This window comes from Prinia subflava, chromosome 22 (genome assembly GCF_021018805.1).
Source record: "Prinia subflava isolate CZ2003 ecotype Zambia chromosome 22, Cam_Psub_1.2, whole genome shotgun sequence".
Lineage (NCBI taxonomy): Eukaryota > Metazoa > Chordata > Aves > Passeriformes > Cisticolidae > Prinia > Prinia subflava.
In genome coordinates, this window is record NC_086268.1 from 6,577,279 (window position 1) to 6,595,597 (window position 18,319).

The following is an 18,319-nucleotide window of genomic DNA, read 5'->3' on the forward strand; positions in this document are numbered from 1 at the left end:
ATTAGGTGACAGCACAGCAAGGCCATCTGTGCCAGAAGCTTCTCCAACTCATCATTCATCACCAACAGGAATGTGACCCACAGAGAGACAGTGATGGCAATGCCACACATTCCCTGTTGGAACTGACAGGAGCTTTAGCTATCCATACAGATGGAATTGCCTAACGGACAACCTCAACCTCCCTTTAAGACAATCTAAACCAAATACTTTTTGTCCTGGGTCCAGTGGCCATGGCCTCAGAGAAGCCAAGAGCTGATTGCTCCCAAACTCAGACTTGAAGGCGAAGTGCCTTTGCTGTGCCTGGTTCACAGCCCAGCTGTGCTCCATGCAGCTCCTTCCCTGATTAAAACGCTTCCCAACAGCCCCGTGGAGCTGCAGCTTGGCTGAGCCTCGCCCACACCATTTCTGCACGTGGCAGCAACACTGCAGGAGATCTTCCAAAAGCTAGACAGTGACCCAAGCTGACCCTGCATCACATCAAGCACTTTGAACAGAGGCAGGCAGCCCAGAACCTTCCCAAGCCATTCCAACACGAGTGTGGCATCAGCTGGGCCGGCATCACCACAGTGACGGTGGCACCGTGCTCCTCCAGCCCTGTCTGGTGGGAGAAGGCAAGCAATGGAAAAGGATCTGACAGGAATCAACAAACAGCACAAGTGGGATAATGAGGAGTTTGGCAGATGGAGCCCAATCCCACAGTGAGAGCGTGTTTGCTCTTACGCAAGGCCTTGGGAAGGCAAAAACCCTTTTGATTTCATGGGGAAGCAGCATGAGTTATGCCTCTGGAAACAGGAGGAAGCCCAGGTCAAGGCACACTGCCTTGCTGTTCCTGATGCCCATGGCACAGCCCTTGCCTCAGTCCTTGGGTACAGACTGTCCTGAAGTATGTGGTACTCCCAGTATGACAGGGAACATCTCTGCTGCTCTCCCAGTCCCTCCCCAAAGCCTGCCTCTCTCATTTTTACTGGCCCAAGGGCAAGTGCTTGCAGCTCAGACCAGCTACTTCTGAACTGCAGTGACCTACCCTTCCCAGATTGATACTGCTCTGCTTCTTCCCCTATTTACAGCCTATCTAAACTGTTCATACTTTAACTATTAACCCCTGCATTAAGCCCCAAGATGATCCTGCCTTTGGAAGTTAAATTTCCACTCACCTGGAGTGGAAACAAAAAAAATACTGAAGACCATGACCACAATTTTCCTTCACATTACAGTTCCTTTATACAACACAAGAAAGATACAATAGCTAAACGAGGATAAAAAATACATTTTCACATACATCCCCCTTACACAGCTAAAGAAGTGTAAAAAACTTCACTGAAAGTGAAAATTGGACCTAAAAGTTTGGGGATTTGAGGTGAATTAAATCTGCCTTTTAAGACTTAGGAATGCGGATAATGTATTGTTTTGCCTGCTTTATATTCTTTTCCTTTCACTTCCCAGTGCAGGGCTTTGATTTCAAATAAGACTCTTTTATCACGCCTGTGTGGTGCCCAGAACAAAGGAGGTCGGGGAAGAGTGGAAAGGGAAGGCCTCCTGTCTTCTCTGTCACAAATAATCAGATCCTGCAGGGCATTTAGTCCTTAAAATGGGCTCTGGCTTTTAGGAGGTTTTCTGAACAAATATGAACAGACGAGCCATGGCTACTTGCAAAGTGTCTACTGTGATCACAGTAATGTCTCTCCCTGGGAATTTTATTTTCCAGAGTGTGCATTCCCTGCCCCAGGGCACCAGCAAACAACGGGCTGGCAGTTTTAAATAGGACCCCCCTTTCTCCTGACCAACAGCATCAATAATATTAATGCTTAGAAATGTGTCAGTCTGGGGAGGGAAGGAAAACAAAAGGATAAAGTGAGATGCAAAAATCTATTGAAATTTAAACTGTAGACATTCCCCTCTGTTAGCTGCCTCCTTGGGAGGGAGGTATAAATCTGAGATGGAGGCTAAACTCCAGCCCTGCAGCCCCAGGATCACGGCTGGGGTGGAGGGGGTCTGCATGCTGGAATTCCTTCTCTGCTGGGATCTGGGTGGGAAACCTCACACAAATCATCCTGGACATGAAAGAGGCTGCCTTTAACAGCTCCGCTTTGCTACACACCCATGACCCGAGAACAAATCCAATAAAACAGTTTACAACTACGAACCCAGTGTGGAGCAAAGTGGAATAGAAACCTCAAGGCAGAGATAAGTTAGACGGAAACAGATGTAAAACCATTAACAAGGAGGGGGAGAGCGCTAAGTATGCAAATTCAATTGGTATTTGGTCACCAAGCCAAGGAACCTGTCCAAGGATTCCCAAGGACCTTCTCCCACTGCAGAAGCACAAGTCTGTAACCTGTGCAGCCAGGAATGAGAGAAAAATTACTGACTCCAGGTATCTCTTACCTGGCTGAGAACACAATCCCAGGCAGGGAGGCATCTGAGCAGCCCACTGGCATCACCTCCGTGCAGGATCAGCTCTGCTCCAGGCAGTGTCCTGGGCAGAACACCCCAGCACAGCCTGACACCCCTGGGCCCAACCAGGGTTAAGTACCGTCAAATCATGGAATGGTTTGGCTTGGAAGGGACTTTAAAGCTCATCTTGTTCCATCCCCTGCCATGGGCAGGGACACCTTCCACTGTCCCAGGGTGCTCCAAGCCCTGTCCAGCCTGGCCTTGGACACTGCCAGGGACCCAAGGGCAGCCACAGCTTCTCTGGCCAGCCTGTGCCAGGGCCTCACCACCCTCACAGGGAGGAATTTCTTCCCAATATCCAATGTAAAATATGTACCAAGACCCTCTTTCCTGACCCATCACCACCACCGGGAAAGAAGAATCCTCATCCAAAGCCACTCATTCCCCACACACACATATTGACTACCTGGCAAGTTACTAAGCAACAAGTGGCGCAGACACCTCCGCCCCCTCTCTGAGCCCCTGGCCGGGTGACCCGGGGCATCGCTGCCTCACCTGGGCCTGCTCCCGGCCGGCTCCTCCGGGCCTCTCCGCGCCGGGCTGCGCTCGGCTCCGCCGGGATCCGCGGGATGCGCCGGGTGCTCGCAGCCTCTGCAGCTCTGCCAAGCCCCTCCCCGGCTCCTCCTCCGCAGGTGCCTCCTTCCTTCCTTTCTTCCCCCCTCCTCCCTCCCTCCCTCCTTCCCCGCTTCCCCGGCTCCCGCAGCCGCTCCGGCGCTGCCCCCGCGCCGGCACCGCCGCCAGACCCTCCCGTCCGTCCCGGGGCCGGGCAAAGGGCGCAGGGTGGGCAGGAGGCATGGGGAGCAGCACACGGCTGCTCGTCTGGGGAAGGGCTAAAATAGAAATATAAAAAAATCCCAGGCATAAAAATCTAGAAAGGAGGTTCTGAGAAGATGACTCAGGCTGTGCTCGGTGGTGTCCAGCATTAGGACCAGAGGAACGGGCAGCTCCAGCTGAACGTGAGGGGAAACGTCCCTGTGCAGGGATCAAGCACTGAACACATTGCCCAGAGAGGGTGTGGAGTGTCCCTCACTGGCGATACTCCAGAATTCACTGGACACAATCCTGTGCCCTGTACTCTGGGATGGCCCTGTTGAAGAGGGGAGCTGGGACCTGGTGGCCCTCTGAGGTCCCGTCCAGCCCGACCCATCCTGGGGTTCTGTGACGGTCTGATGCTGGCTGTGCCCTATTACCCACGGCTGCTCCGTACCCCCACCTCAGGATGGGCCCGGCGCCATCTCCTCAGCGTGTGAGCACCTCCGGGAAAACACCCGGGCCAGAAAAGCTGCACTCACCTTCATCTACTTTCTCCTTCTTCGCTCCTTCATGCCACAAAAACTACAGAGGACACTGCGATGAGGCCACATTCCAATCCCACCAGGACTGCAGAGCTCAGGGGCACATCTGTGCCAGCATCCCCATCCCTCAGTCACTGCTCCTGCTGCAAATCCCCGCGGCCACACTGAAGATGTGTCTCAGCATGTGCAGAACAAGGGAGAGACACGGGCTCGCCTGAGTGCTGTGGTGGAAGCACGTCCCAGCTTGCAGAGGGGACACAGGCCGGGCCCCACAGCCCCGGGACCGCGCCTTGCACCCACCGTGTGCTGCTAATGCAATCACAGGAACAATGCCCCCGCCCAGCGCAGGGGGCTACATCGCATTGAACTGAATCGATGAGCAGATCACCGAAAACAAACCAAATTAAAAACTCTCTGGGAGTTCTGTGTTTGAAGGCAAAGCCAAATGACAGGATCATTTCCCAGTGACCCAGTTCCAGCCAGGCTCCAGCCCAGGGCAAAGAACAGAGACCCTGGGACTTGACCTGGCTCCAGCACTGCCATCCCTGCCCAGCCTTGGCCAGCACCTGGAGCAGGAACAAGAGCCAGGAAGCCTCAGCCAAGCCTTTTCCTAGAGCCAGTGAAGCTGTGACCTTACCTGCATTTACTGCAGGTTTGTGGGATAAGTTCTGCCGTTGTGCTGTGTGACCTAGAGCTCCCCCATTAACATCAGTTCATCAAACCCAGTAATTGCTGTCATCCACTTTGAAATGTGGGCTTGCCAGCTAAAGGTAGGCAACCTCAGGGTCAGAAGGATTAAGGAGGAATTTGTCTCTCTATCTGCAGACATCTTGATGAGTAGGAGAGGAAAACTCATTTCTATAGGTGCTCACGCTTTCTCCTCTGTGCTATTTTCAAAATCGTTTGCTGACTCACATCTCCCGATAATCCTGTTCTTCTCCTGTACTCCGTACACTTGGTATTCACTGCTGGACTTGTTTGGCTTGGACAATGAGCACACCATCACACCAGACTTTACCTCAGCAGCCAAACACGATCCCTAAATTCACTTCTCACTGAATAATTCCATGTACAAAACCTTCTCCCTGGTACCAACTCACCGTTCTGGGAACATTCTTCCTATCAAACCCATTGATCAAAGCTGGGAAAATCCCAACACGGGTGAATACAGCAGAAGCAATGCTATTCCAAATTAACATGCAAAATGCACATACAATTCCAAACGTACGCAGGGCTTCAGAGCAGTAACACTGAGCTGCCCAAAGCTGCCAGCTGCCAGGATGTGTTGTATGCTCTGTATTTTTTTTCTTTTTACTGTAGGCCAGGCTTGGCTAGGAAGACTCCTTCAAGGCTGGTGACCCCAAATTCACACCCTTTGCTGGTTCCCAGTTTCAAACTAAGGCCAGGAGTTGCCCAATCCTGTTTTTGCTAATCAGAGCAGGAATGTAACAGCTGCATCCTCAATAACACTGAGCTGTCTCAGCTTTAGGCTTGGGTTTTACCTTTGCAACTACTGCTCCGAGGAGGTATTTTACTACCTGGTGTACAATTACACATTCCCCCATCTGCACTTTGTTTCCTGTGAAGAAAACCTTTAATACTTCTTAGAAACTGCCTTTCTTTTAGGAATGAAACCTGAGCAACTAAGATGTGACTCCTGCATCTGGGACCTGCACCTGCACAGGGGTCTCAGCTCTCCACTGCACTGAACAGCACTGCAATGTCTTTTGCTGCTTCTTAATACTTGATTGAAAATAATAAAATAATCACACGAGTCTCATTTTCTATTCTAATTTCTTTTGCCAGACAATTTTAAGCATTTTTTTAAATTAAGCAAATGAAGGAGATGCATTCCCCACTCCTGAGGAGTTGGTCTGCTTGCTGTGGAGCAGAGGAGGCAGATAATGAATATCTTTTAAACCCAGCTAAGAAGCTCAAGCACTTGAAACCACAGAAAAAAAGGGTGCCTGTCAGAAATTCAATCCTGAAGTTCACCCTGTCCTCCAAAAGTTATTTCAGACAGAAGAACTGGGAAGGCAGAGCAACCCAAAGAATGTTACTAGTGCAGCCTGTAGCTTCTGCTTTCTGGTTTTGCAAATGTAACCACTGAAGAAGGTTCAAACCATCATTAGGAGTTGGACAGTCAGGATTTTCCAACGCTGCTTCTTACTTAGCTGGATTTATCCTGAAGCCAGCTGCTCCCAAAACACACACACACAACACAAATAAACAAAAACCCCTTTAAAAATGAGGGGTGTTGCTGAGAAACGACAGATGAAAGCAGAGTGGAGCATTAAAAAAACCCAACAGAGCAGCACATCATGGCACGGAATGCCTTAAAATGATTGGATTCAATTCAAAGCTGACAGCACCAGGTTTGACATCCAGGTATCTGATGTCACAACTTATAGAATCATCAAATCCCAGAATGGTTTGGAAGGGACCCTAAAGCTTATTCAGTCCCACTTGTGCCATGGGCAGGGACACCTTCCACTATCCCAGGTTGCTCCAAGCCCTGTCCAACCTGGCCATGGACACTGCCAGGGATCCAGGTGCAGCCATGTGGTGACTGAGGTTTTGGTGGATGGAGCCATGGTGTGCCATGGCTTGCAAGAAAAATATTCCAGCTATTCCATTTATGAAGTCTTTGTGCACAGAGGGGTGGTAGTGTAGCTGCTCAACCTCTGTGAACTTCCCAGGACCAGGTTTTAATGGGAGAGTTGAGCTATGCTCTGGCATGACCCTTGATAAATCCATCGGCGAGAAAGAGATCAGAGCTTTGTGCCATCATTTATGGTTAAAGCTGCCTAAAGTATTTCCAAGACACAGTCTGGCTCCCACACTAATTTACAGAATAATTCAGGAGAAAAGAAGAGGCAAAGCAGAGCAGAAAAAACTCCCTCTTGCCATTATTTCAGAGCTTTTAGCATAACTGCAGAGTTTTGCTAAGCCAACTATTATTACAGTTAAATCCCATTTTGACAGAGCTTGTGAGAAAAGAAAAACCAATCTTGTTTAAAAATAATAACAGCCCCCCCAGTCTGAGTAAGTGGAGAGCAGGCAGAGTGAGAAAGCAGCACAGAACAAGTGAAAAGGAAAGTGGCCTTATTAAAGCACTTGGTGCCTCCAACACCCTGCACTCAGCCAAGTTTCACTGCTTTGCTTGACACTACTCAGCCTATTTTGGGGGATCCAGGCTCTCGAACACCAGGAATATTTCCATAACAAACATTAACACAGCTCCGTCTTACCTGCACAGAACACAGATCTATGTAATTATTCATGAACTGATGTATACAGACTGTGCACAGATCCACACACCACGCTTGTTCCTTCTCAAATTAAAATTCCCCAGGAAACATGGCCAAGGCTCACCACAAAATTACCTGTCAATGAGATGCCTGAAGCTGCTGTTTATGGGCTCAGCTTCTTTCCAAAGCCTTGGTGACCACACACAAGGAGAAACTGCACTACAGGGAACACAGGAATTAATCTGGCTCTTTCCTCTACCTGTGTTCCAGGCATTTCCCTGTGCCTGGAGGCTGATTTCCAGCACTGCAATTACACCAGTAGTGCCTCCCAGTGGGGCTGTAGGATATGCTGGGGTGGAGCAGAGGATGGTCCTCAACTAGCAGAGCTCAGCTGTTCCCCTTGCTCCTCAAAGCTCCTAAAGAGCTCCTAGGACAGGAGGCTGGACTCAGACAGGAGGCTGGGGTGGGCAGACTTGGGGTTTTTTGTCCCATTTCTGTGTGGGATCTTTTCCATACTTCCAGGAGACTCAGCTACGCCAGAAAAACCTGAATGCAAACTTGGGGGCTGGACACAGAGGCTCATTCACTGACACCTCCACCTGTGCCTTACTGCGATTGTCCAGAGAAGGCAGAAGGTCCTGGAGCATCCCCAGGCTCAGCCTGCACCTGATGGTCCCACAGGACAACACTGGTGTCCACCAACTGTCCTGGGACCACTGGCTTTGCACTCATGGCACTTCCTGAGGGGACACAGGATCCACTCCCTGGGGCTGGGAGGGCTCCAGCAGGGCTTTCATACATTAGAAAACTCTCCTTGAGTTCAGCTAAAAAAGAGAAGAAGATACAAAGGAAACAGCAGGACCAAAGGTTACCTCCCTCCTGCCCCTGGGTCCCCGAGCCTGCAGGTCTCTTTTGTTTCAGTCCAGCTTCTCTCTAAAGGATGGATCTGCTGCCCTGCTCCAGCTGCTCTGCCCCTGCCCCAGCCTCCCCTGTGCCCTCCAGACATAGCACCAATCCCCAACTCCTGCTCTTCCACTCCAGGCTTTCAAATCCAAGCCTCTTGAAGAAAATGTCAACCAACTCACAACTTTCTGAGAACCACCCAGACAGTTTCCATAGCACCCAGGAAATGTCACAGAAACATGGATTTGTTCTTACTGCAAATACTGCATCAACATCACCTAAAACTCCTCAGTGTGGGGTAAGGAACAGCCAGGGGTGCTCCTAAAGCACTGCCAAAGTGCACTCCTGGCTCTCACTGCCATTGTCAGAAACATCTGCACCCTTGAAGGATGAAAGGATTACGGAGGAAGAAGAAATACATCGACTCCCTAATGCTCTGCATCCTTAGGAGCTTTGTGAAATACAATTTCTGCTCATCTCTCACTTAGGAGTTAGCCAAGGTTTAGAGATTTTGTTCAGGGGGACAGGAAACGTTTTTCACATTTGCCACTGAAGGCAAAATGCAAAAGCAAGTTAGAAATAAAAACATGTCCCCACAGGCAGAGGGCGCAGAAAGAACATTTGACACTTTTTAACTCTAAAACCTGCTCCTTGTAAATCCACTACTTGTTCCAGTTTGGTGAAGAACTCCCAAAAGTGCAATTCTCTGCCATCCCTCTCTGCAACTCTTACCATGGGTATGCTATGGCACACTATGGAGAATCCTCAGGTGGATTTTCATGCAGGTCTAGAGGAACATCCAAACCCTGCCCCCTTGCAAAAGGGAAATGGGACATGTGGAAGATCATTCACAGCTTCAGCTGCACAACTGGGGTCTGGGAATGCTATGCTTCCATGGAATGCAAAGAGCATCCTGTGTCCTGTGGGGAAAGGGAGAGTGGAGCAGCAGACCCCAATGAAGAGCCTTGCTGCTTCCTTCTCCCAAACTACTGCTGGAAAAGCAGAACAACACACATGGTGCTGCCTGGCTGGCTGAAGCACAGCTGGACTTTCTCCAAATCCACTCCCCCAGAGAGGGCTGTGAGTGACTCTTCATCCCAGGCAGGACAGACGCTGCTGCTGCTGCCTTTGGGATGCTCTCACATCCCATTCCTGCTTGCCCAGGGAACACAGAATTTTTGCCCTGTCTGTTCCCAGCACATAGGCTCAGGAAGCTGTTCTCTCCAACTCCTACTTTTCCAGCAGAATCACAGATTTTATGGTGCAAATTTCATAGAGGACCAGATGAATCCTGTATTTAGCAGCACTCCCAACAGATCAGCCCACAGCTCTCATCCCTTTCTGCCAAAAAATGGGAAGGAACAAAAGATGAACTGCTTAAAACAAGGTAGAGATAGCAAAGAGGAAAAGACTCCAAGGAAATGAAAAACTCAGGAAAATGCTGCTGCAGTCCTGATCTGCAGTACAGATTTAAAGACCTAAAAAGACTAAATGGTTTTATAGTTCTGGACAGTCCCTGCAATAAATCCCCTTCTCCTAAAACCAGGTAATTACTGGAGCAATTCAGAGTAAATAAGCATTTTCCAGAGGTCATTGCACTGAAATCCAGAAAAACAACACAGTTATTGAAGGTGAAGTTTAGGATTACATTCCTAATGTATCCTAGATCCACACTACCAGCAAGATGCTATTTTTTCAAAGCAAGCTTTCAGCACTTCTGATGGGAGTGAAATAAAGCCCTAAAGCCTAGTTTAAAAATAAATCCTCCTTTGATGACTGGAGAAGGTACAATGGGAATCCAGAGAAGGACTGCAGCAGAAGCAGAGCTTTACACCAAAACCACAAGAAGATTTGCAATCAGTTCAAATACAATTAAAGAGATGCCTGGCACTCACCATGCACTTCAGTCACCGAACTGCACCAGCACTTCACAAACTCAAATGTTCTACCAGTGCTGTTGGGTATCAGGAAAAGGTTCCTCCTCTGCCCAGAACAGTCACAGCCCCAAGTCTGCCAGAGCTCCAGGAGCATCTGGACAACACTCTCAGGCACAAGGTGGGGTTCTGGGCTGTCTTGCAGGGCCAGGACTGGAACTGGATGATCCTTGGGGGTCCAACTCAGGGGATTCCATGATTGCATGGGTTTTTTTGATAGCAGGACTCAAATGAGCTCTGACTGGCTCATTTATCAGCATTGCTTTGATATCAAATATCTAATAATAACCTGTTCATTTAACCCAAAGAACAGCTTGGAATGACCTCTAGTAAGGTACAGCTCAACCCCAGTCCTGAGGGACTGGGTGAAACAGAGGACACAGAGGACATTGTCTAAAGCCTGTCCAAGTTCTCTGCCATTTGCCTTGGTGCCAAGCCCTGCCTAGAAATAAAGCTCCCACACATTGCCTCTCCTAAAATCCCACCTACAGTCCCTTTCCAAGCACTTATGAGATCCAGGGAAACAGAAGTCCATGGATGATTTACCACACAAGCAAATAAATTGAAATGACTGTTGTCAAATACCTCTCAATAACTGAAGATCAAATGTTTGATTACATAAAATGTACCAGGGACACATCTCAGCTCCTCAGTTCCACTGGAACACTTTAATTTCACCTAGTGCAGTTCTGACAAGTGACAGCCACGTTGTCATGGCAATGACAACACAACACAGTTGTTTTCTGCGCTCACAGTGCACACAGGAGGGTAGTTTCCATTGCCATAAAACTATATATTTAACCACATTTCTTCCCTCTCTTATTCAAGCAATAATACCCTTTTCTCTTCCCTTCAGAGCATGGTCACAGAGGGTTTGGCAAACTCCTTGGATAGTGAGGCACAAATTGAAAGGCTGGGAAAAGAAGAATTCTCAATATTTAGAAATGCAGCAGCTGGGTGGGGAAAAGGAGCTGATTTCTGATACACAGATTAACACCCACATGGCTGCCAATACTACAGAGCGTGCACAGGGCAAGGCCCAGGAGTGCTGAGCATCCCCTTAAGAGCTGGATTCACTCACTGGGTCTGGAAATCACTTGCAGAAAATCTCCCCCTGAGAAGGTGGGTTCTTAAACCTGGCACTGGCTTTTCTATGCAACAGGTTTTAATATAAAAAGAATGAATAATTCACTATTTCACTATTTATTACACTACAGCTAGGTTCTGCCAGCAAGCCTAGGGGTTAGCGAGTGGTTATTGCTACCACGTACAGGGTTAGATGTGGTTAGGACAGAAAGTGATGGCACAGAACAGAACAGGCTCTACCTGAGCTCAGGTGGGACTGGTTCAGAGCCTCGGTAGCAAATGCAGAGCCTGGTTGTACACTATCCATCTCCAAATCTGATAATCAGGGTGGGGAAGAGGGCACAGGGACAGACAGAAGGCAAGAAAGAGGACAAAGTTAAAAATCTCCTGGAGGGACTGCAGGAGACCAACAATTCAACGTGGAAAGACGGCAATCAGAGAGACAGAGCTGGAGAAATGCAGAGTTCAGTGCTGGGCATGCAGAGCTGGGGCTTCTCTGGACTGTTCTAGGCCTGAATTGTTCTTGCCCATCAATGTCTGAGTGCAAACAGGAGCGTGAGGGAGGTGATCACTGAGCTCACAGTGTTAACAGCAAAAATGATGGGGTGAGGTGCACTAAGCTGAGTAAACACCCAAATCCCTGGGAAACTGAACTGCTGGGGATGAAGTGGCTGGTGCTGGTGCCTGAACACCTGGGTCTGGAGCTGGCTCAGGAGTGAGCACAGGGTGTGCAGGCCAGTTCCCAATTCCAGTCCCTGTCCATGGCAGCAGGTAGAACCAGATGATCTTTAGGCTCCCTTCCAATCCAAACCAGTCTGGGATTCTAGGATGCTGTGCACAGACCAGCCTAAGCAGAGTTTTCACTGTAAAAAGAGTACTAAAAATTATATTAAGTAGATGTCATTTTATGTTGGCGAATGCTGGAGGAGAAATCTGTGATTTTTAACACAGCACAGCTCGCAGAGCAACAACTCTGCTGGGAGACCAGAGGTTTTGGGCTTGTGGTCAGGGGCACTTTATCCCAGCTACAAAACCTTCTTCCAGCCCTTGCCTCTCTGTCCAGAGTTCAGCTCATTTATCTGAGCCCAAAGAAGAATTTCAGTGCCTAAATGAGCCCAGAAATAAACTTCCCCCTTGCACCAGCAAAACCTGAACAGGACCTCAATTCCTCCATACTAAAAACCCACAAATATTTCTAGATTCCTGGTAGTAGCAGTCATGCAGCTGTGATGTGTGGGACACAGGAACAATATAAACCAGCCCCAGAGCCTAGGAGTGCCCAGCCAGGGGAGGATGTGGTTCCCCTGCTCTCCAGTGGTGCTCTCGGAGCAGCCACAGCCAAGTTTATCATCTCTATGGCAATTCCATGACTCACAAAGGGACAGGGCTGTCACAAGAAATTAATTTCACAGGAGAAACAAGCAGAACTACTAATAAGCCTCATAGCTTTGAGCAGAAATATTAGAGCTGCTCTGTTGTCAGAATCTTCCTTCTCACAGCTGAGAGAGGAGGAGGACTAAAAACTGACCACTTGCATTAAATAACCACAAATGTGGCCATTCTTTGTTTTTGTGTTAAAAACCTAACAAAAAAGCCTGCCTGAAAAAATAAGTCAGGATAAAGCCTCCCTGTGTTATCTGAATTTAACTGCTGCTGATCCTTGGCAGAAATTGCATCTCTGAAGGGCTCAGGGATCCAAAGAACTTGACTATACAAATGGAAAAACATTAAGAAAAATATTTTCTCCATATTTATGTGCCCAAAGGGAACTTCCTGGATCTTACAAGATTCACTATTCTGATTCCTCCCAAATTTTCTGTCAGGTTATTTATCAGTGGACATGGCCAGTCACAGCAATAAATTCTGCCCTCATTCTTAAAACCTCCATCCCAGTTTCAGTATTCCCTGGCTCCTATGGGTTTGGAAATGTGCAGTGGAAGAAGCCTCACCTCACTCTCCACACTATATCCCAAATACAAACCCTGTTCTCCCTCTCTGGCCTCTCCCTCTGCCTGGAGGGGTCTGTTGGTGTTGGCATGTGCTCAGGAAGGTTCTCAGGAAGGCAAATCTTCACACCAGGACAGCTCTTCTTGTCCTGGAGGGAGCACTGGGAATGGGAAGCACTGCCTGTTCTCCACTGTGTACAGGGACACCAGCACAGTCCATGCCAGCAGGCTGCCAGTGGGTGTGTGGGTAAATATAGATCTGTGTGTATTGATGTGAATATGAGATATTTGATAATTATCTCTTTACAGTATTTGCATATCAAGTTTCAGACTGACTTAGGGAATCCAGACAACATCCCAGGGGGAGCTGATTTGTGCAAGTGAAGCATTTGCTGTAAAAATGATAAACCTACATGACCAATCCCAGGTTTTACTGACACCAGGTTATTGCTGTGAGGCTCAGACCAGCACTAGGGGGATCTAAAAAAGACCATGGCAATGTGAAACAGGAGTCTCAATAAACAAGCCACGTATTAGTTCACTTCAGGCATTATCAGATATGAAGAACAAACACCATTCCCTCTTTTAAAAAAAAAAGTAAAAAGAATTTTGGCTTCTGAAGGTTGAAATGTTCTAACAAACTTTGAGAACTATGTTTAATTCCTCCCCATCACCCATTTTTATCTTCTCTTTCTTTCACAATGACATTCATACTTGGTCATCTGGCACTTAATTTCTTTTTCATCTTTTCAGTCTTTTTATGGATTCAAAATGATTCTATCATCCCCAGAAAAGAGCTACAGCCAGCTTTGTTCTTTTCCTGCTATATTATTTTATATCCAAATATCTCTTTAAAAAGCACCTTAGAACAAATGTTTGTTTTGGTTTCCCCTAAATATCCTTCAGGGCATCAGTGCTACTGACCTGCATGTACAGAAGAAGGAGGAAAGAGAAAGGGAGACAGAGAAACAAGGCAAGAATGAAAGAAGGACAAAGGAATAAATGAAGACGTACAAGGGGGGAAGTAGCTCCAGGATGCTGGACGGGCTCCATGGACAGGGGAGACTGGGAAGGGAGAAATAAAAAAAAAGGAAAAAAGCAAAACAAAAACAAAAAGCAGATGGTTAAAATATGCTGGCACTGAAAATGGGCTCATTTCACACACAGCTCAGCTGGGTTATGAATAGCACAATACGACACATCCAATCCTCCAAGATATTTGGTGCTAAACACTTGGGAAATTCAGTAGGACCCAGGAATCCCCACCCTGTGTCCCAGCTCAAACAAAATCCCAACATTTTGCATGTTTGACCTTTCAGCACAAGGTGCATTCCTGTCCTGCCAAATGCCAAACAGCACAGGGTTTGTTATATATTGAATTTTGTTATATATTGGATTTTGTTATATATTGAATTTTCCTCCATTTCCACTGGTACTAAAGCAGAAGCTGCTCTTAGTCTTCAGCCTGTGCAAAAAGCAGAGTGTCTCAGAGCTGTGTTTTGCTGCTGTGTTCTTCCTGAAAATCATGAACTGCAGAGGAGGCAGGCGCAGCTCTGCCTCAGCCCCATGCCTGTGTTCTGGATGGAAGGGTTTGGGAAAAGTGTGTGGGTGTGGCACTTGGGGCCATGGTCTGCAGGTGAACGTGGCAGTGCTGGGGAATGGTGGGACCTTTCCATGAGCAGGCTGGCAGGGACCTGCTGGAGCCCCTGCTGAGTCCTGAGTTCTGAGTCCTGGTGGCTTTCAGAGCCTGGGGAATTCCTGCAGCCCCTCCCACAGACACGGACATGGCTCTCCTGGTGAGCTTCCACACTCCCACTGTTGGCCTTTCCTCCTGAATCCCCACGTCCAAGGGATCAGGATCCCTGCAGGATTTTGGTCCTGAGGCCTGGCAGGGCTGGGAGCAGTTCCTGTCTCATGAGCAGCTCGAGCTGGCAGCGTGGGCAGCTTTGGGTGCTCATCCCCTCTCTGCCTCCCCCCTGGACATGGAGACCTGCCTTGGCTCAGCATATTTCCACTTAATTCAGCTTTAATGAGAACACGAACTTTAATGAGGCACGAACACCAAACAACTGCTTTGTTTTACTTCAGATTAACAAGACTGGTACTAATTATGTACACTGTCACTTCCCCTGTTTTCATTATAAAAGCACTAATTACGACATGATGCTCTTATCAGTGTCAAATGGTTGCTCAGCCTGGGCATCTGCAGAATTTAAGCTCTATTTGCACTTTCTTCTTTCTGATTTTTATTAAAATAAAAAATGGCCACAATCTTTTTTCATCCAGGGATTAGAAATGAGCCTGTTTCAAACTAGGCATGGCCTTATTGTGATTACAACAGCTCAGTGAATGTGTCTCAGTTTGCATTTTTGCAGTGAAAATTAATTTCTCCAACAGTCATCAGAGCCTGCAGGAGGTCAGGGCAGAGCCTGTTGCCTGATCCAGAGCTATATTTCAATGCTCCTGAAATTCAGTGGATTACTTGTATTGGGTGTGCTGACCTAGATTGGTCTGTTATTGATGTTTTAAAAGAAAATTAGTCATTCACAACAATCTGTACTACTGACAGGGGACCTTTCAATGTTGTGTCTCATAAGAGCATCTTCACCTCTCAAACATGAATTAAATGGGTGAGACAGAAATTTGAAAACTCCTCCATAAAGTTGGTTACAGTTGCTGTGTTATGCATTCTTTGTGAGAATGATCCCTCAGGCTTTAAAAATGCTTATTTTGGGGGGAGGAAAAAAAAGTGAAACATTATCTTTTTATCCCCCATTTCTTCTCTTCAGCTCTAATTGTACTCCTGTAAACTACAGTTTAATTCTGTGTTTCCCCACTGAAAGCAGCTGCTCCCCAGCAAAGACGAAGTCTAAAACCTTCCCCAAAACGACCCTGCCAAGGCCACTGCAGGGTCACAGGAAAATGCTGCTTGTTAGGAAAAGACAAAAACAAACTGCACAAATGAGGTAAGGTGTGAGATGTGAGTTAAAATACTGCTAAACTATGAATAGCCAGAATTCTGAGGAAGAAAGGGACTGAAAGAGAGAGCTGAGACACTGCCTGTGACTGAGGAGTAGGGACAACATGAACACACATGGACACAAACACACTGTTCCCAAAAAAAGAGATGGACAGAGGGGGATGAGAAAAGTCAGCACAGCCACAAAGTTCAGGCAATTCACAAATGTTTGCTTAGAAGGAAAATCCAGAGCAGCTATTCACACTTTTCCTTCTGAGCAGCACTGAATATTGAAAAGATTCACTTCTTTCTCAATATCTGAAATTCAAATGCAGCCTTTATCCTGGATCTCTAAAAATCCTCATGAATATGAGCTGATCCCATCCATTCTGGCACTGAAATTCAGCTAAATTGATAATGTTAACCATGAAATAGTGGATATCAATCCAATATAATATTTTAGGCTAAAAATTTGTCATTAAATTATTGTATCCCACTAAGAAAAGTGGGAGAATTTAGAGAAAAAGAAAGAGCTCAAGAAACGTGGGATTTGATGAGCCCACATAACCTTCCTAGATCTTCACAGGTTTTTTTACATAAATAGGAACAGTCAGGAAAGCATTTGCCTCCCAGCTGGGAAAAAAAAGCATTTTCTTACAGGACTGAACCTGAAAAAAAAAGGGCAGAGGCTAAGTCCAACACAGGAGGGAAAACACCTCCTAACAGGTACCTTTCCTTTCCTGACTCCAAAGTTTACTGTCAAATATATTTGACACTATATATATATGTGACACTGTATATATGTGTGACTTGGGGCAAAACTGATACTCTCTCATATGACTCTGTTCAGAGCTGAATAAAAAGCCAGTTTTTCTGTATGGCCCACTTTCCATCACTTATCCCAGGGCCTGGCTCCATCACTGCTGGTACAAAGCACGTCCTGCCACAGTCCATGAAAATATTGTCTCCAAAAGCAGAGTTTGCCCTCAATCCCAACCCTCCTCTGCCTTCCCTGTGTTTCATCTCCATGGAAATGCAGTTACTGCCCTGCATTAGAGACCACTGCAATATTTTATGGCTCCATTAAAATACTGTCCCCATCCCTTGTGCACATCAAACCCTCTAATTATAAATAATAATAGAAACCCAGGGCAGGAAGTTCCCTGCTTTCCATCTGGTTTTCATTAGGTTCCTCAGCCCAGCCAGATCCAGGGACAATTAAGCAGCATGAGGAGTTCTGTGTTTGGAAATTCCTTTGTGGCAAAGAGCTTTACTCTGCACATACACAATGTCCTGGATGCTCCACACATCATATTTTGATTAAAGAAATTAAAGTTGGCCTGTTGATAAGTGCAGCTCATCAAGGCCAAATCTAAAACTTCACTTAATTCAAGATGAAGTACCCTGCTAATGTCAAATGAGGACAACAGCTGCAAGTGAGACTTTTAGGAAAGTCTCTGCTCCTTAAGGATAGCCAAATAAATATTTTAAATACAGGTACAGAGAGAAAAGTAATTAATGTGAGCATTTAAGTGTATGAGAAATACCCAGTGTGCACAAGGCATGGATTGGAAAACACAAAATGCAGGAATATGGGGGAAGGTGCATTATCCCAGCAATGCCATTCCCAGCTGGCTCTGCATGCCCTTTGGAAGATCCAGTTTCCCCTTTGGCAGCACCCATGGTGCTCCAGCACCTCAGTTCTGCCCCGTGCTGCCTTCCTGGGCTATACTGGCACATCTGGAGCTGGAGCTCCTTCCTGCCTTCCTCCTCTCACCTATCTCACACAGCACTTTTCATTCAGCCAGAGAGTTCCTGAAGCAGCACAACATCCAACATTCCCTCACTACAGGAACCTCCTTCCTGAGCTCTCCCACCAGCTTTTGTGGTGTGCAGGGAAGGAATTCCAGACTCCTGCCAACATCACACAAGTGCTGTCACTGCCCAAGCTGCACAAAGATGCACACAAGGAGTGGCATCAGGAATTCTGTATGCAGAGGAACACCAGGATGACAGAATCAGCTGCAGCACTCCTTACATCTCAAAGCCCATTAGAGCTCTCCTAGAGGAGCCTTTCAACGCACCCACAGAACAACCATCAGGAAAGGTCAGGGGACACCCTCATGACTTGGCAGTATCTTCCAACTTACTGCTTTTCATGGGACATGGGCTTGTGGTGCCAACTTTATACCAAACATTTCCCAGGGCTGAAGGGGGAAATCCACCCCCAAGCCTGTTGTTGAAGGCAAACAGAATCAATTCATCCCCTCTGCTCCATTATCTCCCCCTAAAGCAGAGACACAGCTCAGCACACTGAACTGCCAGTCATGTTTAACAATGAACATTTGCCTGTGTTTAGGCTGAAAGTTGCTTTTCCTGCGTGAGCTGATGGAGCAGTGACTGGGCACAGGCAGGTCCTGGATCCAGGAAATGCCCATCTCTGTGCCTCTCTTGCCAAATGCATATTCCCAGGAATGTCAGAGGCTGGCAA

General features: G+C 47.3%; 1 protein-coding gene across 6 annotated transcripts in view; it reads right to left on the reverse strand.

The window, feature by feature from the left end:
• ARHGAP32 (Rho GTPase activating protein 32) overlaps positions 1-18,319 on the reverse strand; it is a 239,395-nt gene that overhangs the window by 44,133 nt on the left and 176,943 nt on the right. Inside the window, exon 1 of one of the 6 annotated variants that reach the window (XM_063417976.1) lies at positions 2,950-3,090. The exons of the other annotated variants lie outside the window; for them this stretch is intronic. The gene's annotated coding sequence lies outside the window, so the exon portion shown is untranslated. Of the gene's footprint in view, positions 1-2,949; positions 3,091-18,319 lie in introns of those variants that run through there. 6 annotated transcript variants of the gene reach the window in all.